We start from the raw sequence: 27932 nt of genomic DNA on the forward strand, positions 1-27932 counted from the left end.
AAGTGGACTCAACCATGAGCTGCTCTAAAAAGCCATCTTGTAGGCACTCTAGAAATTCCCCCTCTTGGAATCCAGCACCATGATTTTCCCAATCTACTTACAATCTATTTAAATCCCTCATGACTATCATAACATTGCCCTTTTGACATCCATTTTCTATCTCTCACTGTAAATTGTAGCCCACATCCTGGCTACTGTTCAGATGCCGGTATGTAACCCCTATTAGGGTTTGTTTACCCTTGTAGTTCCGTAACGCTACCTACAATGATTCTACATCTTTCAATCCTATATCACCTACATTACCTTTTTCTAAGGATTTAATTTGATTTTTTACCAACAGAGCAATACCACCCCCTCTGTCTACCTGCCTGTGCTTTTGATACAATGTGTATTGTTGGTTGTTAAGCTCCCAAATATAATCTTCTCTTAGCAATGACTCATTGATGCCCACTATGTCATAACTGCCAACCTCTAACTGCGCTACAAGAGTTTCAACATTATTTCATATACTGCATTCATTCAAATATAACACCTTCCGTCCTGTCTTCATCACCCTTTTTGGTTTTGTTCCCATTACCCTGCCACTCATTGCACTGACTGCATATAGGATCAACAAATGTAAAAGACCAGTCATTATCTAACTGAGTAGTAAAGCAAGAACAGGAAACTAAATAACTCACTGCTGTTTCTATTTCTTATGGGTTTACGCTCTCTGCTCCAAATTTCAGCTCAGCTTAAATTCTCAGTTCTTACTGTCCAATGCTTTTGATTCTCACTTTTTATGAGACACTCTGTTTATGATCATACTGTGTAGTTCCGCTAACAAGCGGGATGACTGGTGTTATGCTTGCTCCCAGGACATGAGTGTCTTGATAACATGTAGCCTGAATGTTCGCTTCCAGAGGCTGAAAGCCAAGTGTTAATTAATCTGTCATCCGTTGCCCCTTCAGTGCAACCTCTGTTTCTATTGATATCTACAGTGAGCTGCAAGGAGAGGTTGGACAAAGCTGGATTGTTTTCTCCGGAGTGTCAGAGGCTGATGGATAATCAGATCAAATGCTGAAATTAAAATTATGTTAAAATTATAATTTTAAATACACTGATCTACATAGAAACAGAACTCTTTTTCCCAGGATGGAAATGTCAAATACTAGAGGAGATAGCTTTAATGTGAGATGGGAACATCTTAAAGGATACTTACAAGGCAATTCTTTTCCCAGAGAGTGATAGGTGCCTGAAATGCACTGCCAGAGGAGTTGGTGGAAGCAGATATAACAGCAACATTAAAGTGTCAATTATACAGGCACATAAACAAAGAGGGGATGGAGAGACATAGACCACATGCAGTTTAAATTGACATCACATTTGGCACAGACTTTGCTGGCCAAAAGCTTGTTTCTGCATTGTACCGGCTTAGGTTCTATGGTCTTTAGACAAATCCTTCCAGATATTGTTGCCAATTAGTGTTTTAGAGTCTGGTGACACACTACCACAGAAGCAGTCAATAACTTCTTGCAATAGCAGATCTGATTAACCTAATAAGAATTGGACATAGATCCGCAGGGTTTTATGGATCTCAGAGTTGAAGAGTGTGATAAAGCAGAGTGACTTATATTCACATTTGATTTTACTTTATTAACCAATAGTGTGCAATTATTCCACTTAGTACATTCATAGGAATTCACAAGGAAATATCTTTCTCTCTCCTTCCTATAAATAGCTGGACGCTATCTTCAAAGGTTCAAAGGTCCAATTTAATGTCAGAGAAATGTATACAATATACATCCTGAAATGTTTTTTTCTTCGCAAACATCCACAAAAACAGAGAAGTGCCCCAAAGAATAAATGACAGATAATGTTAGAACCCCAAAGTCCCGCCCAGTTCCCCTGCCTCCCACGGGTAAGTAGCTGCGAGCAGCAATTCCTCCTCCCTCCATTGGCAAAAAAAAACAAGCACTGGTACCATCACTGAGCACTCAGTGTGAACAAAGCAATTGCAAAGACATAGACTTGTAGTTACCCCAAAGAATTTGCATTGCACCAAGCATTTGACATACCGTAGGTTCTCTCTCACTCCCTAATAAGGGAGAAGGAGGTGTCTCCATTTTTCACCAGCAAGCAGGGAGACATAACAAACAACTCACTGGTTTATGATGTTAAAGATTCATCATGTCGCTTTATCCGAGCTCTGTGCCCAAAGATCACAAAGCTCTCGGGTCTTCGGGCCCACAGCAAATATCCTGACAACCCTGACGACTCACGGGTCTCCTGCCGTGACACTGTCCCTCGATCCACCTGTCTCCAGAGTCCTGAGATCTTAGACTTTTTAATTTGAGCCGGAATCTCGGGCTGAACTCTTGGCATACCGAACAATGGTCAGTTATAGAACCCTGAGAGCGAGTCCCATTCCCGCAAAGAGCCAAAGTCAGCATGTACTCCAGGTTAGAGTCTTCAAAAGAACCCTGAAAGGGAAAAATAAAGATATTAAAGATGGAAATAGAGCTGTTTCTGAAGATGCAAGCAAAAGAGTCGCTGTTTAGCGCTACCTTAACTTTGCCCTACCTTCCACTAATTGTCACTTTAAGGTGCCACATCTGGGTTGACTTATCTCCACTCCAACATTCTTAAACTTCTCAGGGACAGGATGTTCTCTCAAAATCCATTTAGTGTAGCAGAAAGGCCAACGGAGGAAATTGCTGTAGATTCAAAAATATTCATGTTTCTAGGGAGCATTTTCACTCTATCATGAACCTGCTAATCTCGTCAGAGAGTTCCCTTGAATGCAGACACTAAGCTATTGCAAATATAACCTCTGCCAGATCCTTGCGGCTCCAAATGTTCTGATAAATAACATTAAAGTCACCTGTAAAGTTAATTGGACTTTCTGAAGTTTTGAATCTACATTTATGTTATGATTTCCTCAGTGAAAATAGAATCTTAACCCACTGTTGGATTTTAATTCAACTCCACAGCTGTACCTGTGCTTGCAGCAGGCGTTCGTGTTAGTCACCGAACTAAAGCTGCGTCTGACCATGTACTGCCGGACAACAGTTCACACAGAATGTATTCAGAAATCTCACAAAGTGACTTTGCAAGGGAGAATTAATAGATACGCTGAAATTCAGACTCAATCAATGAGAAATTATTTCTTTGTAGCAACACTAATTGAGCAAGAGTGAAGTCACCATTTTTGCACACCCCACCCAATTCCTTTTGTTTCTCATTAATTGGGGAGGATTTGTTCTTCATTGTATGTTCTCTTTAATTCTTATCAGTAGGCTTAACTGTTAAAATATAAAACAAAATCTGTAATTCTTCAAACATCTCCTATTTGGTTGACAGAATTAGCCCACACCTATCAAGCATCTTTTATTTCACGTAACACATTTGCATTATGCTTGGCAATACAGCTTTTATACCCTCAGTGATTTACAGCCTTATAACATTTGACCACACTCACAAAGCAAGTGTAAAATCCATTCTGTGCAGCACCATTTATCTCAGCAGTGAGGTTAACCTGCTCTTTAATAGAAAGCCAGGGCTGGAAAGGAACTATTTGTACTTCAGAATGGCATTTCACAGACTTAAGCCAAATGGTCTGAACAGACAACTTGTGACCTTTATAGATATTTCAGCTCCACCAACAGTTCTCTGCAGCCGAATACTGTTAACTGTATGGCTACCAGAGATAGAAGCAGAATCAGCAAACTTTTCCCAATAAATATCCTAAAATATATGTGCATTGAAGTGAAATATAAATTTGCAATGATCCTTAGTTATCCCCATGGATTGCCACAATAGGAAAAAGGGAAGCAAATAAATACCTCGTCTATATCTGAAAACAAAATTAAAATATCCTTTAGCTTATCACATTGGTTAAGATTGGCCTTCAAACCTGACAGATTGTGACGAATGATGTCTAGCTAAATTATTAGTCAAAAATTTTGCTTTATAGACCCTGAAGAACCTAATCTGTATTTATATATGTAGAGTATAGAGTCATTATTGTAACACAGCATGGAAAAACATCTTTCAGCCCAGCTCGTCCATGCTGACAATGATGCCCACCAAGCTAGTTCCATTTGCCTGCATTTGGGCCCTATTTCTCTGAACCCATCCTATCCATGAACTTACCCAAATATCTTTCAAATGTTGTTATTTTGCCTATCTTAACCACTTTCTCTGGCAGCTCATTCCATAGATGCACTGTGAAGAAGTTGCTCCTCAAGTTCCTTTTAAATCATCCAACTTAAACCTGAGTTCCATAGTTTTTAGTTGCCCTTCCCTGAGAAAAAGACTGTGTTTGTTCATCCTTACTATACTTCGTACAATTTTATACACTTCATTGACTGAGGTCACACCTCAATCTCCTATGTTATAAATTAAGCCCTTTCCTGCCCAACCTCTCCCTAAGACTTGGGCCCTCGAATCCTGCATTCTCATAAATCTAATGACATAATAATAAGTCTTACATATATATCAGAGTTGGACCTAAGTTGTGGAATAGATTTTATATTCTCATTGTCTGCATTTGAAGAAATAAATCATAACATCAGACTGAGAAAAGAATTGCATCATGGTAGCAAGGTTTCAGTTTCTAAGCATCAAAGGTGAGACCACTATTCATTGCCTATCCCTTATTGATCTTGAGATGGTGGTGGTGAACAACCTTCCTGAACTGCTTCAGTGTTTCTGGTGGATTTACTCCCACAGTAGTTACAGCAAGATTTCCAAGACTTAGATCTGTGACTTGAAAAACCAGAGGTGCACTCTATTCGGTCAGGTGAATGAGGTACAAGTCAGACAAGATTCAAGATTGTTAAATGTCATTTCCCGTATACAAGTGTAAAGATGAACTAAATAGATGATATTCCGGATCCGATGCAGCACAGAAAAAAATCACAGTAGGACAAAGAACACAATAATTAAAACTCACAATAAAGATAAATACAGAAGATAGCTTATATAGATAGATTGATCGGATGTCCCCGGGGGTGTCTGTGTATAAGGTGGCTGACAGGAAATGATAAAGTCATGGTGGTGGGGTTGTGGAAGGAGCAGTTAGTGGGTGCAGGTGTTGATCAGCCTCCCTGTTTTGGGAAAGGCAAGGTGTTTTCACTGGATGGAGTTAAGCTTCTTAAAAGCTGTGGGGCTAGAACTCATCCAGGCAAAGGAAAAGTATTCTCCTGATTGTACCTTGCATTTGGTGGAATGCTCTGGCATATCAGGAGAGAAGTCACTGACAGCAAGTTACCCTAACTCTGACCTTTTCTGAGATACACTGGAAAACCAGGCTAGAAACCCAGAATTCTAGATCCAAATCCCTCCATGACAATTGTGGAATTTAATAGCTAGGAACAAAAAAAATACTGAATATTTGTAAACAACCATTTGGTTATCTAATGCCTCATATAAATCATTATTGAAAATCTCATAAATCATTAAGTAATGTGAATAATATGTCACAAGAGCCTGCAGATTCTGTAATCTGGGGCAAAAACAGATTGTAGGAGGAACTCAGCAGGTCAGGATAATACCTGTCTCAAGACTCATAGTGATGTGGTTCTTAAAACATACTCTGAAATGATCTGCTTCATATGCTTAAAGATGGGCAAAAAAACCCAGCATTACTAATTACCTCATCAGTGAATAAATTCTGAAGAGGTTTTATCAGGCACACCACTGCTGGATGATGTTCCCAGCCAGGTTCCTAGCACAGTTTGGGATAGACAGTCATGATGTGAACTCATCATACTCTTCTGCCACTTTTCTGATGGATCCAGTCGTGTTATCTTTATTACCTGTTGTTTGACCTTTTTAAATATAATGCCTCTGAATTATTACATTGCACGATATATCTGATTACAAATACAAGTGGTGTCATTTAGGGACAAAATAGATCTTAAAAAGAAAGTAGAATTTCACTTCATGGATTGCCGAGTTGCATCAAAATATTACATATTTTCTCAACAAAGCTCAAATAGTATAACAAACTTGGTTTCTCTGGGAATGTCTCATAATATCACAAGACATTGGAGCAGAATCAGTCCATTCAGCCCATTGAGTCTATCCCACCATTTCATCATGGCTGATCCATTTCCTTCTCAACCCCGTCCTCCTGCCTTCTCCCCATAACCTTTCACACCCTGACCAATCAAGAACCTATCAACTTCCATCTTAAACACACCCAGTGACCTGTTCTGCATGGACTGATTCAATGATGTTAGAAAACATCATTTTGTTAAAGTCCTTTGCATTGTGTCCACTATTCATTGAGTTTGTTGGAAGATGCTGACTTTATATCAGAAGATATTGGAATAGGCTTACTAAGCAATTTTTGTAACGACTCTAAAACAACTGTCTGTCAAAAGACAGTGTCTGAAATCAGCACAGAGAATTTCAAGTATCCATTAATTGGTTTGGCTTTGTTGGATATATTGAAGTTCTTAGTATTCTGTTAAAATACTGCAGATAAGTATTTTCTTGTAGCTGAGTCTCCTAGATAGAGAATGGTGAATAGAGACAATATCACTATCAAATCCCAGCCCCATTCTATACTTAAAGAAAGCTTAGTGATTTGATGGTGTGATTGCTAATCAAATGAAAGTTAATACTGATTAAAGTTATACTCTCTATTTCTTTTCTAATACCAAAATCTAGAAGTTAATCAGTGTAGTCAATGGAAATGCAGAAAACAGTCTGCCAATTAGCAATTATTTTAAATGACAGCAAAATATCAAAATTAACAGCACTGTGTCTACTTCCCTCCTTCTGCAAGCAACTTTACCTTTTCAAAGCCTTGCCATGGGCAGGGCCTGAGCAGCTTCATAAGCCAGCCCTGAAAACCTACACCCCAGTGATTATAGTACTTCCACTGCCACAGTAAAATGCGTTGTTTTCATGGAGGAGAGCGTTGGGAAGCCCACAGGTGTCGTCACACTTCTGGCATAAACATAGCATGCCCACAACCACTAAGCATTTGGAACATGAAAGGAAACCAGAGTACCCAGAGGAAACACATGCGGTGAGTACGGTCACAGTATCAGGTGAACCTCCTGGAATCCCATGTCGTTAACAGATGCCTGCATCACTACAGGTACCTAAGAACCCATTGTTCTCACACTTGCTGCTTCGATCTTTTTTCAGTCATTGACTCATAGACTTTGGACATAGGCCACTTGACCTCTATGTCCCAGTGGACCAGTGAGCAACAATCAGCATTAATTTCATCCTCCAGCCTAGATAATTCAAGTGCTCCTCTTAAATGGTGTCAGTAACTCTGCTTTCACCACCCTCTCAGATATCCAACACTCACTGGGTGAAAATCATTCCCCTCTAAACTACTTTCCCTTTACCCTAAATCTGGGTCCTCTAATTCCACGCTTGTACCACTCACATCCTAGGTCACCTCCAGCTGCATCATAGGAATCTCTCACCAAAGAGGCTTCACCTGCACCTTGTGACAATGGTGATTTTTAAAGGGGGCAGGAACAGTGATCTAAGATCTACCAGACCAAAAGGACTCTGGAGGTACAACCCAAGAGATGACATGACACAAGTATAAAGATTAAACAAGCTAAGGCTTTCTTCTTTGGAGTGATGGAGGATGAGTGGTGTATAAAATTATGACAGGGATAAAAAGAGTGGACAGCTACTCCCTTTATCCCAATATGGCAATGGCCAATACCAGAGGAGATTCATTTAAGGTAAGTGAGGAAAAGTTTAGGGGAGATGTCAGTGTTTGTTTCTTTTACACAGAATGGTAGAACACACTGCTGGGGTTGGTGGTAGAAAATGGACCAACAGGAACATTTAAGGGACTCTGCGGTAGGCTCATTGTTTAAGAAAAATGAAGAGTTATGGGCTGTGTAAAAGAGAAGGGTTTGGTTGATTGTGGAGTAGGTGTTTATAGATTAGTACAACATTGTGGGATCAAGGGCTCATACTGTGCTGATCTATGTTCTGTTCTAATTCCTACACAATATGCTAGGTGAATTCTACAAATATAATGGGGCTTAATAATGAAAATCACACTGGGGATTTAAAATGGTAGTATATCTTATTTGTTAAAAGCCATCATATACAGAATTATGTCCTTAAATCAATTAAATGCTCTGAATATACCAACATCAATAAAACAAAATGAATTACACCCTATGCTTCATTCAGGAACATTTCTGCACTTTATCGTTAATTAGTGACTTAACCTTTCACAGAATGCAAACACAAAATGGCTGTAATTTTAGAAAATCACAAACTTCTTTCAATTTAATATAGGATATTTCAGAAAGTAAATTGCAAGGGTTAACATGATCATTTGGAAAATCATTAAACAATAAAATAGCAGAAGTGCACAAATTGATGTAGACGTTGAAACTGCAATTCAATAGCTAATTTGCAACATAATTAACACAGGAATCAAATAAGATTTTTCTTGCAATTTTATGAGTGAAGGTTCAGAGCAATGCAATATTTTTAATACTTGTTTTAATGAATTTATTTAATTTTAAAAGGTTCTTTTAAATAATGAATATTTATCTCTTAAACCAGGGAGAAGAAACAGAACATATATGAGTCAAGTTTTCATTAGATAATATCACACAACATCATTTCCAGACTTACAAGTCTGATTTTATGAATTTGCAGTTGCGAAGTTAAGCCTTATTGTCAAGTTTGAAACTCAGTAATTGCATTTATGTCATGTTTATATTGACAATCATATTCTTTGCCAATAGTGACAGAAAAATAGTCATAGTTAATTAAAGATAAAATATAAATATAAAAACATAAAACACTAATATTAATATTAAAATATAAATAATAAATACAAAATATAAAAAAATTGTAGCTTTTGCTTGTAACATTGCAAAAAAGGGGCAGCAATTAAATTATATTTGAATTCACTGGAAAGCAGTTTTTGAGCTTTTTTTAATTTAATGCTATACCAGTTTTTGGGTTATGTAGGCAATTTTCCACAGAAAGGATTTGGAATTACTTCTAATGCTAAGGTTTTAAAAGCTTAGTGACCTAAATTGGATCATGGTCAAAAACAGGATCGTGATATACAATTAACTGTATGTTTCAATGTAATAACGGGAGAAAAGCATTATCATGTTGCCTAGTCGTTATCATGATTCTGGATATAGCCATGCTCTTTGTTACTTGCACACTTAAGCAGGGTTCCCAAAAAACTGTTACTGTACATGCTGGCAATGCTTAAATTTGACCAGTAGAAATTAAAGGGATATCATGGAACTGCTTTGCTGGCTAGTTTGAATGACTGTGAGAACAAAAGTGCATTGGACTTGTTCAGATGGCACATTGGAGAAATTGGAATGGAGAGATCCTCTTCACCTCTAATGAAAAGAACGCTATGGTGGTCAAAACCTAAAGAATAACTTTAAGGATCTGGATGCAATGTTGCCAGGGTTTAATAATGGTGAAATCTGATATGCTGCCTGATCCCCTAAATTCTCAACTACCATTTAACTTATTACACCTCAATCTCAGCCAGTATCCCCTCGATCAAAGGCAAGTGAAACTATTGTGCATCTGACTGCTTACCCTCACCCACACAGCTTCATACTGATGTAAGCCTTGTATGACATGTTAGAACTTGGACATGCTTCTGTTTATGAAATCATGTCAACCTGACCACCCCAACTTAATCTGCATCACTTATGCAGAAACTGTATATCCTGCAGCTAAGTATTGTACAAGTTCAGATTCCTAGACCATCTCCTGTCTCGTTCATGGGAAGTCAACAGCAGGTCACCATCCTCCTGCAGTCAATAGGGCAGTATTGTGTGAGTGTTGGACAATATAAAACATATTTTGAAATATTGAATAGTTTATATGTCTGTGAAAAATGATATGATTTCATTTGTAAATATAAGTTGAAATGCCTAATTTGCTTTGGCTAAATTAGTGTTTTAATATTCTGTCTAAGCTACTGAGCAGCAGAGTGAGAAACCATCTGTCAGCCTCAATATCCATGCTATGGTTTATCCTGGCCATTGGACACAATGGCCAACTGCAGTGTCAGGGCAATAACACTCACGATTTGGTCTCACACCAGTGGGACACTGAGGGAAGAAATTCCTACCTTGATTTTGGTGCATGGCATAGTTGACACCCTGTGCTCATAAAGTGACATGTGAAAATCAAAGAGCACTTTTCACCCAGGAGAAACTTGCAAATACTTGTTCTCATGTGGTCTTCTCCACCATTACTTTCAAGCCTGACTCTTATCTAATCAGCCAAACAGCCAATCAGATCACATGAACCAATAATCCAATGTGTTGTAGAGGGAAGAATAGTGAGGGCTAATAGGGATGTGGATTATGCTAATGTGGTTACAGAGAAGCATAGATAAAGCCTAGAAGTAGAGACATGGACAGAAGTAGTGAATGAAAAAGGATCTAGTGCTTTTCTGACTCATATGATGCATAAACTCTTCTCGGGCTTCCAGCTGGGTACAGAAGTCAACTTTAGTCAAAGTAAAAAGAAGCCTCACCTTCTCTTTATGCAATGATTCAAAGCAACAAAAGTTTCAGGAACTTAATTAGTTATGTCATAACATGCACCCATTGTTGTAATATATATTTTGATTTACTGTTATACCTGTAGATAATCATTTTATTTTCTAATCAGGGCCTACTCTGCTATTTAATTAAGTCTTTCTGTAGCCACCATTCTGTTACCAAACTGTAGTTTTACTGGGATTCTCACCAACTAAGAATATAAAAGCTGTACCAAATTCATGCTCAGGTAGATCAGCTTTGACTGGTCTCCTGGTTCACACCATTATTTTTAATAAATTGTCCATTATTTTGAACACCAACTCAGTGTGGCCTTTCAGTTTGATCCTACATAACCCAACCTAACCTTCAAGATGCCATTCCTTCCATCACCACTGATGCGCCAAACTACTCCAATCACTCTAACCTATGCTAGGGTTACCTCCTCTTCATCCCACACCTCCCCACTGTGACCGGACGTGGATTAATTACTTGTTTATTTTCCTTTGCACACACAGAAGTTGCAGGCGATGCTTCGAGGTAATTGTTGGGCCATGATAAAATAAAAACAAAAATGCTGAAAGTACAAACAGTTTAGGAAGCATCAAGTATCTTTCTGATGAAAGGCCAACAATAAGAAATATTAACTCCTTTTCACACTCCGCAGTTACTGTTTTTGGCATTATGTGTTTTGAGTTCAGATTTCCGGCATCTGCAGCTTCTTTTGATCTTCTCTTTATTGAGTTATTATGAACTGCTTGTTGAACATGTCTTTATAGACATCATACATCAAGATTTTTTAGACCTTGGTATATTGCTAAGATGTAGATAAAAAAATGTTGGTATCATAGTGAGTTAGACCATTACTGGTCAACTGTACTTTTACCTCATTGTGAAGCAAAAGAACTTATCAGGTCTCATCACATCTTTTGTGATTCACTTTCAAGGAAACTGTAAAACTGTTGTCAAAAAGCATGAATACCTGGATCAATTCAGAACAGGAGTAATTGCGATGTCCCTAGTTATATCTTTGTGTAATTTCATAAACTTTATCTATCAAGAAAGTAATTATGGTAGATCGGATTTGTAGTAGTTGACATAGTTATATTCAAAGCCAATTTAACCTCTACTGTTAAATATTAAAAGACATCCTAATTGTCATTCTTATGTGATATAGCAGCAAATGTATCCTTACAAATATGGAAGGTTCAGTGGACAGGTTACACCGAATAAAATGAGAAATGAGCATTAGATTGTAGAGGCAGAAAGAATATATCTGGAAAGGGGGTATGGGTGTGAAAAATTGTGGAACAGCAATGTCCATCAATAATAAGAAATGGAAAATACAATAACAATTATTTCATAAATATCATCTATAGAGTTATATCCCTCAAAATCAGTTTTTTTGGTATGTGATTTAACTTATTTTTTTTTTAGATGTTGTAACATTATTTCAATGAAGTGAAAGGAGAGTTCAAGAAAGATGCAAACAGGGTCTATCCAGCAGTTAAAATAAGGTATAGGAGCAGAAATAGGCCATTTGGCCCATCAAGGCTGCTCTGCTATTCAATCATGACCTCATCCAGTTCTTCTAGTCAGCCCCACTCCCCTGCCTTCTCTCCATACCCTTTGATGCCCTGGCTAATCAAGAACCTATCTCTGCCTTGGCCACCACAGCTGCTCATGGAAACATATTCCACAGATTTTCCACCCTCTGACTAAGGTAATTTCTCTGCTTCTCTGTTCTAAAGGGACGTCCTTCAATCCTGAAGTTGTGCCCTCTTGTCCTAGACTCGCCTACCATGGGAAATAACTGTGCAATATCTAATTTGTTCAGGCCTTTTAACATACGGAATGTTTCTATGAGGTTTCCCCCTCATTCTCCTGAACTCCAGGGAATACAGTCCAAGAGCTGCCAGACGTTCCTCATACGGTAGCCCTTTCATTCCTGGAATCATTCTCGTGAATCTTCCCTGAACCTTCTCCAATGTCAGTATATCCTTTCTAAAATAAGGACCCCTAAACTGCACACAATACTCCACATGTGATCTCACGAGGGCCTTATGAAACCTCAACATCACATCCCTGCTCTTATATTCTATACCTCTAGATATGAATGCCAACATTTCATTCACCTTCTTCAGCCGGCAGGTTAACCTTTAGGGTATCCTGCTCAAGGACTTCCAAGTCCCTTTGCATCTCTGCATTTTGAGTTCTCTCCCCATCTAAATAATAGTCTGCCCATTTATTTCTTCCACCAAAGTGCATGCCCATAGACTTTCCAACATTGTATTTCATTTGCCACTTCTTTGCCCATTCCCGTAAACTATCTAAATCTCTCTATAGGCTTCTTTTTTCCTCAACACCACCTGCTCCTCCACCTATCTTTGTATCATTGGCAAATCCATTAATCCCATAGTCCAAATCATTGATATACATATAATAAAAGTATACTGCTGTACAATCAGAGGAAGTTACTATAGAAAAGAGAGTGATTCTTTCAGGGGGATGAATTGCAGCATCATTATTGGATAGCTATTCTCCATTAACTATCTTTGCACATTCCTCCTACATCCACCAGGCCACTTACAGTCCTTTTTAGTATTTTTGTCATGCATTGCTAGCAGTAATTGTGCACAGCTATGAATGAAAGCATCATGATTCATAATTAATTCTGGGTACTTTATCCCAGCTTAAATGTATCCTCAGGCTTTAGTTAACTGATTCCTCTCCGCAGAGGAGAAAATGAATGGACAATGTGATAAACATAATTAGTTTATTTTTAACCTGAAATTGTTTGCTTCAGATTGAATTTACATTTGTTTGCTTAATCATACCATACTAACAGTGGTATATTTGTTTTCAAGGTCCATCAAAGAAACACCAAATGTATTTTGATTATGTCGAAGGCTCCACAGAATGTGGCCCTTTCCATTCAAGTCAGAACCTGATTATCATAATGCAAAAAAATCATTCTTTGTTCACAGGAATAAATTAACTCACTTTATGAAAGTAACTGGAATAATGAACTTAGATTATACAAGCAAAAGAAAATGTACACTCTCTCAAAGAGTAAGTTGATCTATAAAAGATTACGGTGTGTACAGCCTTATCAATCATAGTCTTCTATTTCTCAGAGATTACAATCCTGTTATTCTGATGACTATATCCATTTTGAATGCCATACATCTTTTCAAATGAATACAAAGTACTACAAGCTGGTGATTACACAAAGTTTATAAAATACCTACATAGCTTTTAGTCTGCCTGTAGATATTTTGCTGGTTCTACTACCACAGCGCATTCCATGAACATCTACAAGCATTAAAATCAATTCACAAAAGAGAAAGCTTTATCTACTCTACAATGGCTGTATGCAGAAATAATGCAGCAAATATGTAAGGATCATTGTACAGCCAACAGTATGGTCTGAAAAGATAGAGCACGGTTTTAGAACCGCTTCAAAAAGGCAAACATCCGATCTTCATAGTGAGCTGAAGCCTATTTTTCAGCCTTTTAAGCATTGACCAATAGAGTGACAGAGAAATGAATTAAGTTTGAAAGAAATGACTGAACTTAGGATAAAAGTGAAATGGAAGTACTTTGAAAGGCAGATGTTTAGATAACTAGCATCGTACCAAAGGAAAATTCAAGTATCATTATACCCTGATAAGGCAAGAAAACACAGCCAAAAAATAAATTCAACCATCCTATTCTGCACCATTTATAGACATTAACTTTGAAATTACTCCATAAGTATTAGCTTACAAATGTTTAATGTTTGCAAAACATTTTTGAATTTTAACTTTTTACTAACCAGTTTAATTTCAACCCCAAATCTAGAAACCCTCTCCTCCCTCCACATGCACCCACAATATAAGAGAAAAATGGATTGAAAATTGCAATAGATTTTGATCTGGCAAGTAACTTCACAACTTCAGTGGCACTAATTCAATATCTTAAAGCAATTTCAATTCAAATTATTTTAGCTATAACAGCTGTTTTATTGAATACTTTTGATGTAGCATGGATTTATACAGCTACAAGTATAAGATTGTTATAGTCCACAGTGAAAACTAGCTTCTCATAGTTTACCCAGCTCAGTAGGAAATTATATCAATGAATATGTGAGATAATAATTAATTGTGGGTATTTCAAAAGAAAAATAAAGGAAAAAGAGTTTTTAATTGGAGCAATTTCTTTTCATCTGGAAACCACTGTTTACAACAGTCAGAGTCAATTCAATAATACTTTAATAAAACATATTGGATATAAGTTGAAAAGACTCTTTTGTAATTTACAAAAAATAGAGGAAGTTTATAGATTAATTTGGTAGCCTTTTCAAGGATATGACACAGGCATGGCAGATTGAATGGTCTTCTGCACTGTAGGATTCTATGATTCTAAGTGGTTAAGGGATGTCAGAAAAGATGTCAACATAAGATCATTGCCGTCTATTGTTTTGTATTTGATAAGCACTTTAAATTGTTTGAATTAAATTGTCTGTATCACAATGATTGATAAAACAGCACAAGGACTTGGATTTCTTTATGTGGAGTAACCTGTCATCGACATAGTTTCCATGGATTTGGCTTAGTGTTGATCTATTTACCTTCATTTGATCAAAAAATGCATTGTTCTTCTACTTATGAGCTGCCTAATCAGAATCAGGATCAGAATCAGAATCAGACTTTAATCGCCAAGTATCTGTACACATACAAGGAATTTACTTCCGGCAGATGTTGTCTCTCTGCTCATAACAGATGATAAATATAAATGAAAATATAGATTATACATACAAGTAGTGCAATCCAAGTAATAGTTAGCCGACAGTTAACCGGCAGTTAACTGTTCAGCAAAGTGACCGCAGTAGGGAAAAAACTTCTCCAGTGCCTATTAGTCTTAGTCTGGAGGGATCTGAAGTGCCTACCAGACGGAAGCAGTTCAAAACAGTCCGTGCGCAGGATGGGAGGAGTCCTTTATGATGTTCCCCGCCCTCTTCTTCAACCTGGAAGAGTACAGGTCCACAATAGAGGGCAGGGAGGCTCCAATGATGCGCTCGGCAGTCCTCACTGTGCGTTGTAGTCTGGTTCTATCCTGCTTGGTGGCGGCTTCAAACCACACAGTGATGGAAAGCTTCCATCTGTGGCTCAGATCTTACCATTTATTCTATCCACACCACTTTGTTTCTTGTTTTTTCAGAGTTATAATGCTAGTGAAAATTGGACAATTATTATATTAATTACAAAAAGAATTGTATTCTCACTTGAATACATTAAAGCCCTTGTCTTTATTTTATCAAATTAGAATTAATACTATACGTACAGTATCATCTGTAAAATATTAACTAATGCTAAATTTTAACTTACTGCATTTTACATTAACAAATCAATAATAAATATGTTTGTTAATGATCGTGTTATATTACTTGAAATGTGTTGCTTTAATGGTGATAATATCTATACTTAAACTTCAAAGGAGTAGCTATTAATTGGGTTTTCTTAATTAGGAATTTGTCAATAAGCTTCCATGACCTTGTTTCTTCAAATTCCCTTCTCCACAGAAGAAAAACAAATGGCACTGCACCACCATGCCACAGAAAATGCAAGTTGTTCCAGCAGTAACTCCTAATCATGTGCCCTGCCCCAGTCACTCTGGAGTCTCTCAAGCACCTGTTTGTTTTCTCCTTCTTCTTTCTCATCCACATAGTTAAATTTATTGGAAGACTTAAGCTTGTTTTTTTTTCCCAAGTGGGGCTTGCACTTGTTTCCCATGTCTCCCAATATCCCAAACATAATTTCTCCAGTTCCAGAAAACCTGCCATATTGACCCGCATAATCTCGGAGCCAAACAGCAATGGCCTGATTGGTCGCAAATTCTTCAACAACAAAACTGAGTCAATGGGTGGAGCAAAGCAAATACCAACCACAGAACTCTAGAAGCCCTCGACAAGCGGCAAAGCCCCACACTCTTTTTCGGCAGTTCTCAAGAATTTCAAATGCTTCTGAGCACTTGAAAATTCAGCAAGCATTCACAAATTGCCAAAAATTAAATAAGTTTTTAAATCATTACATTTGACATATAACATCAACTAAAACACTTAAAACACATTTTAAAATAAGAGTTAACATTAGTCAAAACACAAATAGCTGGAAAAGCATCTCTCATTTTATTCTTTGTTGACCCTACAGTTTTACAATGACCATTGAAATGAAAAGGCTTACAAATTAGCAGATCTAACCAAGTACAGGATTCAAGAACAAATTCTTCTGCAGATATGACTCAGGACATGTCCAATGGAGCTGAATTAGTGAGCTCAGGATCTCTGCACACACATCAGGTCATGGAAACACATCAAAATTTATATCAAAAATACTGCATAATTCAAGCCATAGAAATCAGTTGGATATACATACTGATTCCACACAAATATCTCCATCATTTGACTCCTCCATTGCCTTGAGTCCCTTACCTTTGAGACCTTGAATAGCCTCAATTATATTTTCTCTGCGATCCACCCTATCCAGTTAATATAGCGTACTCTAAACCCTTTCAGAAAGTAGAGAACTATCCTACAAGTGGCACAACAGTGGACTTACAGTGGACTCTTTACTAAATTGATGAGATTTTACTTGAAAGAAAGAACTTCCCACAGTGTAACCCTGGCTAGCAATAGAGATTATTTATTTAAAGCCTGGGATTAACACAAACTCAAAAACCTCTGATTCAGAAAAGAATATAACTGAATTGAATTAGCCAAAAAGGTACAGTGAATATGCGATTTCCTGCTCTGAATTCCAGTAGAATCTGAGAAGCCATTCCAACACTATGATGCAAGTGTTAACCCTTTGCGTTTGGAGTACACTATACAAAATTCACTAGTCCAAGTAATTTGCAGTATTTGTTTAAATATATCTAATATGTTTACAAATTTAGTAATATTCTCTGCATAAATACCACAGTTAATTCAATTTGCTTGCACATGTAATGTTATGCAGTTTAATCTAGATTGGCTGAATTTTGTGCTCATGAGCATGTTAAACTGTATAATAAAAGGAATTTCCCACTTATCAGCTTAAGCTATCTCCAGCTCGATACAAACAAAGTTTTAAGTTAATTGCGGACATTCTCATTTCAGAAATGAATCACTGACACTGTCATTAATGTCGTTTCCACTCAGATGTCACAGTATTTTGATGCAGGTCACAGAATAAGAAAGCAAAGTATACAGTATACCATTAGCAAAAACACCATCAGAGGTGAGATCTTCCCATCTCATCTTCAAATACCACCATGAGGCCAAGAAATGGCATCTTAAAATGTAAAAATGTAAAAATAAATGTTGACAACTTTTTAATCTGAGATACATTTTGCATCTCAAAGACGTAGAAATTAATCAGATAGACCTGAATAGGGAACTCTAGAGTTTAAGACATGTAATTTTATTTCATATTTCATTGCATTTTGTTCAATGCAGTGATTTACAAAGTGCAATCACATATTCATTATGGTGGCATGACAGTTAACTAATTCCCAGCAAATTCCCATGCTCAGCACTATGATATTGACTATATAATACACATGCTTTCTTTGCTGGGTAAAGGATAAGCACCTCCATGGTGTCAGGAATAATTTCTTATGCCAGTTTTGGCAGCATATTCACATCTTGTGAAAGGAGAAATAAAAGGCATGTAGTTTTGTTGACTTGATGCTGATACCCAAATAGGTGGAGTGGATCTGTCTGTAGTGGGACTTCCATTGAAGAGAATACCTCTGTGATGCAGCAAAGACACTGTGAAGCACTGGCAGATATTATGTTCACTGATCACTTTTGCAAAGAGATGGAAGGAGTTTGTCTCAAGCAAGAGAGGTATAGCTTTACTGAACTTGCCAAAATATTTATATTCATGGAATGAAGGGTTACCACACTGAGTCATCAGAAAGGACAAAGTATTAATGCGGGATCTCAATGCAAAATAACAACCATCCCTTTAGCTCAACAGATAATACTTGACCCGCTGTTTGCTCTTACTTGCTGAGGGATAGGCTACAAGATCCTACTTATCATCATATGATGAATCATAGATATTTCACCCTTAGTTGTTTGGATTTTCATTGACAGCAATACTGTTTAGAGGGAAATCTGAAAAGGATTGAAAAACCAAAAATAAAACTGCAAACCTAATGAAAGCCCTTGGACCAAATAAAAATATACCTATTTCTCTTTTCATAGTTGCTATTTGAACATGAAAGGAGCGATGGTGGTAAGGATATGGAAAAATGAGCGCCTGAGACTATTAAGAGAATGGATAAAGAGATTAGGATCCTTTACCCATACTAATAGCAGGTATTAGATCTATTGCACGTGCAGTGGAAGGGATAAGAGCACTCTGTAATTTTCCATTACTTCCAAACCTGTTCTTCCTTTCAAACCATAACTGGTGCTCTGCTATGATTCTATGAAAAAGAATTGCATTTTTATTGCAATGTTTATGAGTTAATATACTTTATGGCCAAAAAAGAACTATTTAGTTGAGATCACCATTATGAAAGTAAAACAGCAGGTGGTTTTCACACAACCTCCAAATGGCAATGGCCAGGTGATAAGTTTCATAAAGCCGAGGGATAAACGTATCTGTCATTTTTTTCAAAACAGTGCCAACTATGTACTACAACAGAAGAGAGGAGTGTTTCATTTAATATCCACCATGAAATATAACATTTACAACACCACAATATTATTTTAATCCATTGGTATATCATTGTCACATGTACTGAGGTTCAGTGAAAAACTTTGCTTTGCATGCCATCCATACAGAACAAGGGAGAAGCAACAACAGAATGCAGAATCTAGTGTTACAGTTACAGTGCTGAAGTATCTGCCCACATTCTTTTTTGCTCAAGTCTCTGGAGTGGGACTTGCACATTTTTCCTCCGGCTCAGAAGTGAGAAAGAGCTACCATAGAGGACAATGAAAGAATTACTCTTCAGCATCTTTTCTGAGGAGCTAATCCATATATTTATGATTGTAGTCATTATGGACAGATTATCGACCATACAATATGCATGGATGTTCAACTAATCTTCGGATTTCTTTTCCTCAGCTAGGTCAGTGGTTCATGTCAATTATAACACTTCAAGTGCTGTACTAATTGAAAGTGAAAGGCAGAAGGAATTTTGAAATGTATGCAGCTTTTCTACTTATTGGGAGAACTTATCAAGCCAACATTAGAGATGTCATGAACTTGACTAAATATGACTTCCATTCAACTGATTGTGGAGCAAACAGGGCAGCAGCAGATGGACACAATATGATATAGATCTAACACGAGGAAATCTGCAGATGCTGGAAATTCAAACAACACACACAAAATGCTGGTGGAACACAGCAGGCCAGGCAGCATCTATAGGGAGAAGCGCTGTTGACGTTTCGGGCTGAGACCCTTCGTCAGGACTAACCAAAAGGAAAGATAGTAAGAGATTTGAAAGTAGTGGAGGGAGGGGGAAATGCAAAATGATAGGAGAAGACCGGAGGGGGTGGGATGAAGCTAAGAGCTGGAAAAGTGATTGGCGAAAGTGATACAGAGCTGGAGAAGGGAAAGGATCATGGGATGGGAGGCCTCAGGAGAAAGAAAGTGGGTGGAACACCAGAGGGAGATGGAGAACAGGCAAACAATTATGTCAGGGATGGGGTAAGAAGGGGAGGAGGGGCATTAATGGAAGTTAGAGAAGTCAATGTTCATTAGTTCATTAGTTCAATGTTCATTAGTTAGTTCTTCTCTAACTTCTGTTAATGCCCCTCCTCCCCTTCTTACCCCATCCCTGACATAATTAGTTGTTTGCCTGTTCTCCATCTCCCTCTGGTGCTCCCCTCCTCCTTTCTTTCTTCTGAGGCCTCCTGTCCCATGATCCTTTCCCTTCTCCAGCTCTGTATCACTTTCGCCAATCACTTTTCCAGCTGTTAGCTTCATCCCACCCCCTCCGGTCTTCTCCTATCATTTCGCATTTCCCCCTCCCCCCACTACTTTCAAGTCTCTTACTATCTTTCCTTTCTGTTTGTCCTGACGAAGGGTCTTGGCCCGAAACATCGACAACGCTTCTCCCTATAGATGCTGCCTGGCCTGCTGTGTTCCACCAGCATTTTGTGTGTGTTGTTGTATGATATAGATCTGGCTGTTCTGATCATCTCCACTACATCAAACATATCCCATACAGCACTAACAAACAAGAGATGGCACTTCATAAAGAACAGACTGAATGGTAGTTTATGAGTACGAGCAGAAATATTGCATATATGATGCAGATAAGCGAGAATAAGCTAAGGAATATGTTGTAACATGAACAAAGTCCCCAGAAAAACACTGAATCTGGTGGATACAGAAGTGTATAATTCAACAAAATGAGACACTCTTGGGAGAAGAGGTCTGTTCAGCCCAATATTACATTATATTTTACATACTGAAGATCAAAGTACAAATCTATCGTTACAATGTATCTACAATGCTTCCTTTGAATTACATATAATTTTCACACCTCCTTCTTCATACCCAGATTCTAGACACCCAAAATGAATGTTAATCAGCAGTATCTGGTTTTCATTTAACCGCTGTCCGCAGCTTCAGGAAACTATTATCCAGGGCTGCAACTTATATGTAATCTACAATCCACATTCAAGTCTAAAGATTGGTTGCTGAAGTTAACATTTTGCTATAAACCCTAACTCCAGAATACACCTTAACAGAATACAATTATAAACCTTAATAGGATCATGACTGATGATGTCAAGAAGAACATCAGAAAATAACAAGGTTGAATAACAGCAAATGCTATTTCAATGGACGATTTGAAAACTTATCTCAGAGAACAACTATCTGCAGGTAAGGCACTTTAATAAGACTACATATAGGTTTTTAGAAATCTTCCATCTATCAAGTAAATTATTTTATTATAATCTATATGAATAACCAAGGAAGCCCAAAATATACATCTGATGAATTTGTGACACTAATATTGACACAATGTGACTGAAAATCTTTCTGTATCTTCCTATTTCTAAACACATGTAGAATTAAGTTAAACACTCCATCAATAATGATGCTGTGTGAATTAGGTCGCTTACTATGTTAACACAGCACCATCTCTCAAACAACAGTCCAGCCAGGAACTATTGACTATCAACCAATCACTTTTTGTTCACCTATGCAGTGCAACATGGAAGTGGAGGTTTCACTTGAGGTCAGATGTCACCCTGCCTCATTGTCTTTTCTGCTACTGGACAAACCACAAAGCCCAAAGCCAGTACAGCAAACTGCTGAAGCAAGACTTGAATGAACTATATACCTGACACTTTTGCACCAAGGAGCATGTTACATCAATGACAATAAGTTTGGTTGTCGGCCATATAGAAATAATTAAGTGCAGGTCAGTGCTTGACTAACTTCAATGTCTGGAAGTACTTAATTGTTTAATGTACAGTACTGTGCAAATGTCTTAGTCACATATACATTATATATAGCAAGGATACATAATACCGTATATATCAACGTGGAGCAGGGAGTGGGTTTGTAAAGCTGGCAGGAAAAAAGGATGGTGGGAATAGTGAGGGTGGAGCACCGTGAAAGGGGTGTTGGACAGGTGGCAAAGAAAGAGTGTCCGGGGTAGGGTAGTGTGATGGCTCAGATACAGACACACCCAGCTCTGAGACACCAGGCAATGACATTTGATTTCAAATATCTGGTTTATTGATCATTACAGAATATCTCTGGTGGTTCCCACTCCTTCCCGTCTCCCTTCCCCTTTTCCCAACCATGACTCCCCTCTCTCTCTCCCCTGTTCCCACTCTTAGTCAATAATAGAGACCCATTTCAGAATCAAGTTAATTATCACTCATATGTGTCATGAAATTTGTATTTTTTTGCATCAGCAGTACAATGCAATACATAAAATTACTACAGTACTGTGCAAACGTCTTAACCACCCTGGCTATATACATGTACCTAAGACTTTTCCACAGTACTGTACATCTATTGTTTTTAAATTGTTTTGGGATTTTTTTAAATTTTCCAATCACTAAATCAATTTCAGTTTCTTTTATCCATCAGAGACTTTTTAAATGGTTAAAAAGCCTATGGCAGACAGGGAATTGATGAAAACTCTCAGGATTCCTATCCACTGGACACTTGCTGGGAACATTAATTCAGGTAAGTGACCATCGGTTAAATGCAAACACGAGGACAACTGCAAATGCTGGAAATTCAAACAACACACACAAAATGCTGGTGGAACACAGCAGGCCAGGCAGCATCTATAAGGAAAAGCACTGTCGACGTTTCGGGCCGAGACCCTTCGTCAGGACTAACTGAAAGGAGAGATACTGAGATTTGAAAGTAGTGGAGGGAGGGGGAAATATGAAATGATAGGAGAAGACCGGAGGGGGTGGGATGGCCCGAAACTTTGACAGTGCTTTTCCTTATAGATGCTGCCTGGCCTGCTGTGTTCCACCAGCATTTTGTGTGTGTTATCGGTAAAGTGTTGGTCAGTGGGACTCACAAACGGAGAGTGTGGGCAGTTGGCTAGATTCATGATGACATGACCTAATATTTTATTTTCCCGAATGGACTTTATAACAATAAATTAGTTAAATTTAGTACTTTTTACCATCAGTTTTAAAACTAATTCCATCCTTTAAAGAAACAACCAATCTGATGTTAATCTATTCTTGCTTTCTGGTTATGAATTATTGGTTTACATCCCATTCCAATATGTATGTACATAAACTAATTGACTCTTACACTCTAGTGCAAGGCCAATGAAATACTTCATTTAATATACCAGTGCAGGGCTGGTGAAATGTGTCATGAAAAATGCAACTCTTGAAGGTGAAGATGCAAGTCTTACTCTTACATGGCACACAGACAGAAGATTTTGGGTGGAATCATTTACTACGATGAAAATCCATGGAAGTTCCTGGCTTATTTATTCAACAGATTGTATTTAAAGCAGAGAGTTTGAATATACCCACAAAGTTATTCAAAGAAGATGCTGGCGATTATGATTTGTCATCAATAACCACTGAACAAAAGATCCTTTAGTGAAAGCAACAACTCTCAGCTGAAGAGCAGTGTTTAAAGCAATTTATAACTTGACGTAAACCAGATTTTGAATAAAAGCCAAAAATATTAAAAATACTCAACAGCTTAGGCATCAACTGTGGAGTGAGGAGCCATCTAACATTTCAGACCATTCATAAAAACTGCCAAAAGTTCAAAATGAAACATTTTTCCCATAATAAATTGTTAAAAGTTTTTGATCATTTGATCATGGAGAATGCACTCAAGATACAAATGATGGATCAGAAACAATGGTTCAGTCCTTGGTAAAACAACATCCAGGTGATCTACACATGTCCCTTTTATCCACTCCTTTTTCTTACTGTGACTGTTATTTGTGTCATTCTGAATTCTGTAGCCCAAGACATTTTACCTTGCCACATACAGACGTCTGCCATCACATGAAGTCACAGCTTAAACCTCCTCAGAGACTGGAGTTCAATCATGTTGAAAATGCGTGTTCTTCATTTGTAGACCATAATTCCCAGTAATAGCTCCTGCTGCTGCAACTCTCAGATCATCCCTTTCCTCATGTGGATCTCCAGTTTCTGGGGACCAGGCCCAGAACGGCAGAGGACAATGCTTTTTTTTCCTATTTAGATTTGGAGATACAACACAGTAACAGGACCTCTGGCCCAGTGAACTCAGTTTCGCCTATATGACCAATTAACACACTAACTCATACATCTTTGCTGGAGGAAACCAGAGCACTGAGAGGAAATACACATGGTCATGGGATGAATGTACAATCTCCTTCAGATAGTGGTTGTAGGCACTGTAAAAGCATTATGCTTACCACTTTGTTACCATGCCAACCCCTTATGGAGCATCTTGTTCCTGGTCTGGGACTCAAACAATGGGAGTTCAAAGGTCATTTATTCTGATCTAATAGATCCAGGAGTAGATCAGAAGCTATCCCATAATTTGTATACACCTCCAAAGTGTTAGAGTGTCTTCTAATTTGCACAAAGTCACTTCTCAACAGTTCAATAATGTTTTTCCCACGTGCAGTTCAGGATGCTGCTGTGTGAGTGTTTATTGGCATATAACCCGTTATGCCATCAGCCTTTTAATTGCTCCAGTGTACTCACTTTGCTTTCACTGATGAATTTCAGGAGGCCAGGGAAATCCATGGACCCAAAGTTAATCTGAAAAGTCTAAATCAATATTTCCCTAATTGAATGATTGACACAAGTTAAGTGGCAATCCTCCTCTCTCACGAGAGTGCATGTGCATATCTTAAATTACTACAATGAATTCCCAGCGATGCCAGGATAAAGCAGGCTTCCCGAAGGGCTGTGAATTTCATGGCTTTATCCTCCCCTGCTCCTGCACATTAAAATTCAGTACTTGGATTCAGCACCTTCTTGTAAGGTAGACAAAACTGCAAATTAGGAGGGGATGTAGAATTACTGTTGGTATTCATGAATCATGGAATCAGTTAAACAACACATTTTAGGGACAGCTCAATAGCAGTCACATTTTACAAAAACATAAATTACTGCATTTTGAAAGCAAGAATATAAATACTTCAGCATTTGTTATATAGTTCACCACAATTCAAGGAAATCCCATTATTCATAGCAAATTAAAATATTGACATATACAGTTTTTTGAGGCCAAACTGACTAACTTGTGCAGCCTGTCCATTATGCTGCCCGCAGAACTCCTTTGTGATTTTTACTGGAGCAAACTGCAATGAGGAAGCTATTTTCATATAACGTTCCTTACAGAATCATCTATGTGAAGAACCTAGCCATCTATGTATCTCCTGAACCAGTATCATGGAAACATCCTCCTGAAGCAGACCATCTGAACCAGGTGACAGAAGGTACAATTCCACTTCAATACTGGATCATACAAAGAAATAGAAATAAACAGAAGGAAAATTAAACATGGAAAGAAGAGGAGAGAAAGGAAGGTTCGATTGGAGAAAAATTGAGCAGCCAGAAAGTACATTTGCTCCTTAATCAGACCATTAAAGCAGCGTTTTGTTTCTAAGCTGTCTTTAGGATCACAGCTTTCCCTTGCAATCCTAATGCAATCCACAGAGGTCTTCTGCTTAGGCAAAGTTGCCAAATGAGGGATGAATTATGAATGTCAAAATGTATTTGCACATCTGTTGGCATCTAGCTACACACCTGGCATGTCTGGGATCTGGCCTTAAAAAGACACATTCTATGAACCCATAGGTTTGCTTCAAGTGATCTGTGTGGAACATTGTTGCAGAGGAAGTTAAGGAAAGAGAGCACCGTTCATTTTACAAACTGTGGAATGATGACCCTCTTGGACATAATCCATGATGAGAAGGAAAGGATCCACAATAAATGTGATATAAGGCCTTCAAGAACCACAGTAAGGCATGGAAGATGAGAGTCATCCTGAAGAATTCCAAAAGTAAGAAAAGATGCAGAGTAAAGTGCCACGACTTGAAATGATATATCAAGGCGAGCTCTTTAAAGAGCACAACAATTTTTTTCTACCTGCAGTTATAATATTCAAAATTTCAGGTACCTTGACACACAGATGTCAAATGCAGAAAGAGGCAGACATTCACATTTAGTCACATACTCACACTCTCTATAGAGGCAGTACCTATTATCGACGCCAATGTTATCTGTAATTGCCCGCTACCTGAGGAGAAAGAAAGCATTTCCTTTCATTATGTAGCATGATTATGTTGGAGGAGAATGCTCTTTTTCTAGAATGCAGTGGAACAACCAAACCACAGGCCTAAGGAGCTGGAAAGGAAGACATTAATCTCTTTGGTATGCAAATATCAGAAGGTTTCTCATCATCCTTCTCTTTTGCATTGAAAAATTATTCTATTTTATTTTTTCTACAACAAGGTATATAATGCACCTGAATATCCAAGATGGAGAATTACTCATTCAGGGATACAGAATTCAAGGTGTGAAATGACCAGTAAAGTTTCAAAAGTGATGCAATCCAATTGGAAAACCATAATTATCACAATTTTCTTCAGGAAACTGATTTTCATGTATGTAATGCTACAATAGCCCTATGTCATCACATTTCTAAGAGAGTATCTTTTGGTCTTTTAAAATATCCCCTGCAGTACACAAAATTTAAAAAGTAAGTTTTATCCTATTAAATAATAGTTGTCAGAAAGGTCATTTATCAATAATTTCAACCTCCTGAGTGAAAGTCCATTTCCCATAGAGTGAGAAAGTCTGAGCCTTAAATATGTTTGCACCACGTATGTGTCACAACATTACAACTCCTGTCTAAAGAGCAACTTAGATCCGCTCCAATTTGCCTACTGTCACAACAGGTCAACAGTAAATGCCATTTCATTGGCTCTTCTCTCAACCTTGAGATATCTAGTCAGTGAAGATGCATACATCAGGATGTTTTTCATGGACTACAGCTTGACATTTAATACTCTCATCCCCTCAAAACTGATCAATAAGCTCCAAGACCTTGACCTCAATACCTGCATGTGCAACTGCATCCTCAATTTCATCCCTTGCAGACCCCAGTCAGTTTGCATTAGCAACAACATTTCCTCCACAATCACCAACAATGCAGGTGCACCACAAGGCTGTGTGCTTGGCACGCTAATCACTTCTTTATACTTGTGACTGGTGGTCTAGGCACAGCTCCGACGCCCATATTTAAGTTTGCTGAGGACGCCACTGTCGCTGGCCAAATCAAAAGTGGTGACGAAACAGGACAGAGATTGAAAGCCAGGCTGAATGGTGCCACAACAACAACTTGCTACTCAGTGTCAAATAAACAAAATCAGAATCAGAATCAGGTTTAATAACACCATCATATGTTGTGGAATTTGTTAACTTTGCTGCAGCAGTACAATGATACATAATAAATAAACAAAAGAAAACTGAATTACAGTAATTATATCCAGTATATGTATATTAATAGTTAATTAAGATATGTAGTGCAAAAACAGATATAAAACAATAAGTAATGTAGTGTTCATAAGGTAGAATTGGTTCATTTAGAAATTGGATGGCAGAGGGGGATAAGCTGTTCCTGAATCACTGAGTGTGTGCCTTTCTATTGCCTGATGGTAAGAATGAGAAGGTTGCATGTCCTGGGTGGTGGGGAATCGATACTGGAAGCCATTTTTCTGAGGCATCACTCCTTGAAGATAAGATAATAAGATATAAGAGCAAAATTAGGCCATTCAGCCCATCGAGACTACTTTACCAATCCATCATGGCTGATCCTAAATTCCGCTCAACTCCACACACCTGCCTTCTCGCCATGCCTTTTGATGCCCTGACCGATCAGTAATCGATCAACATTAGCCTCAAAA

General features: G+C 37.9%; 1 long non-coding RNA gene across 1 annotated transcript in view; it reads right to left on the reverse strand.

Annotated features, from left to right (window-relative positions):
- Window positions 1-1631: 1631 nt before the first annotated feature.
- Window positions 1632-27932, reverse strand: part of LOC132395031 (uncharacterized) — a 134463-nt gene continuing 108162 nt past the window's right edge. The window contains exons 2-3 of the long non-coding RNA XR_009512496.1: window positions 2563-2696; window positions 1632-2462 (exon numbers count right to left, since the gene is read on the reverse strand). This is a non-coding gene — a long non-coding RNA (uncharacterized LOC132395031). The remainder of the gene's footprint in view (window positions 2463-2562; window positions 2697-27932) is intronic.

Source organism: Hypanus sabinus, chromosome 6, assembly GCF_030144855.1.
Source record: "Hypanus sabinus isolate sHypSab1 chromosome 6, sHypSab1.hap1, whole genome shotgun sequence".
NCBI lineage: Eukaryota > Metazoa > Chordata > Chondrichthyes > Myliobatiformes > Dasyatidae > Hypanus > Hypanus sabinus.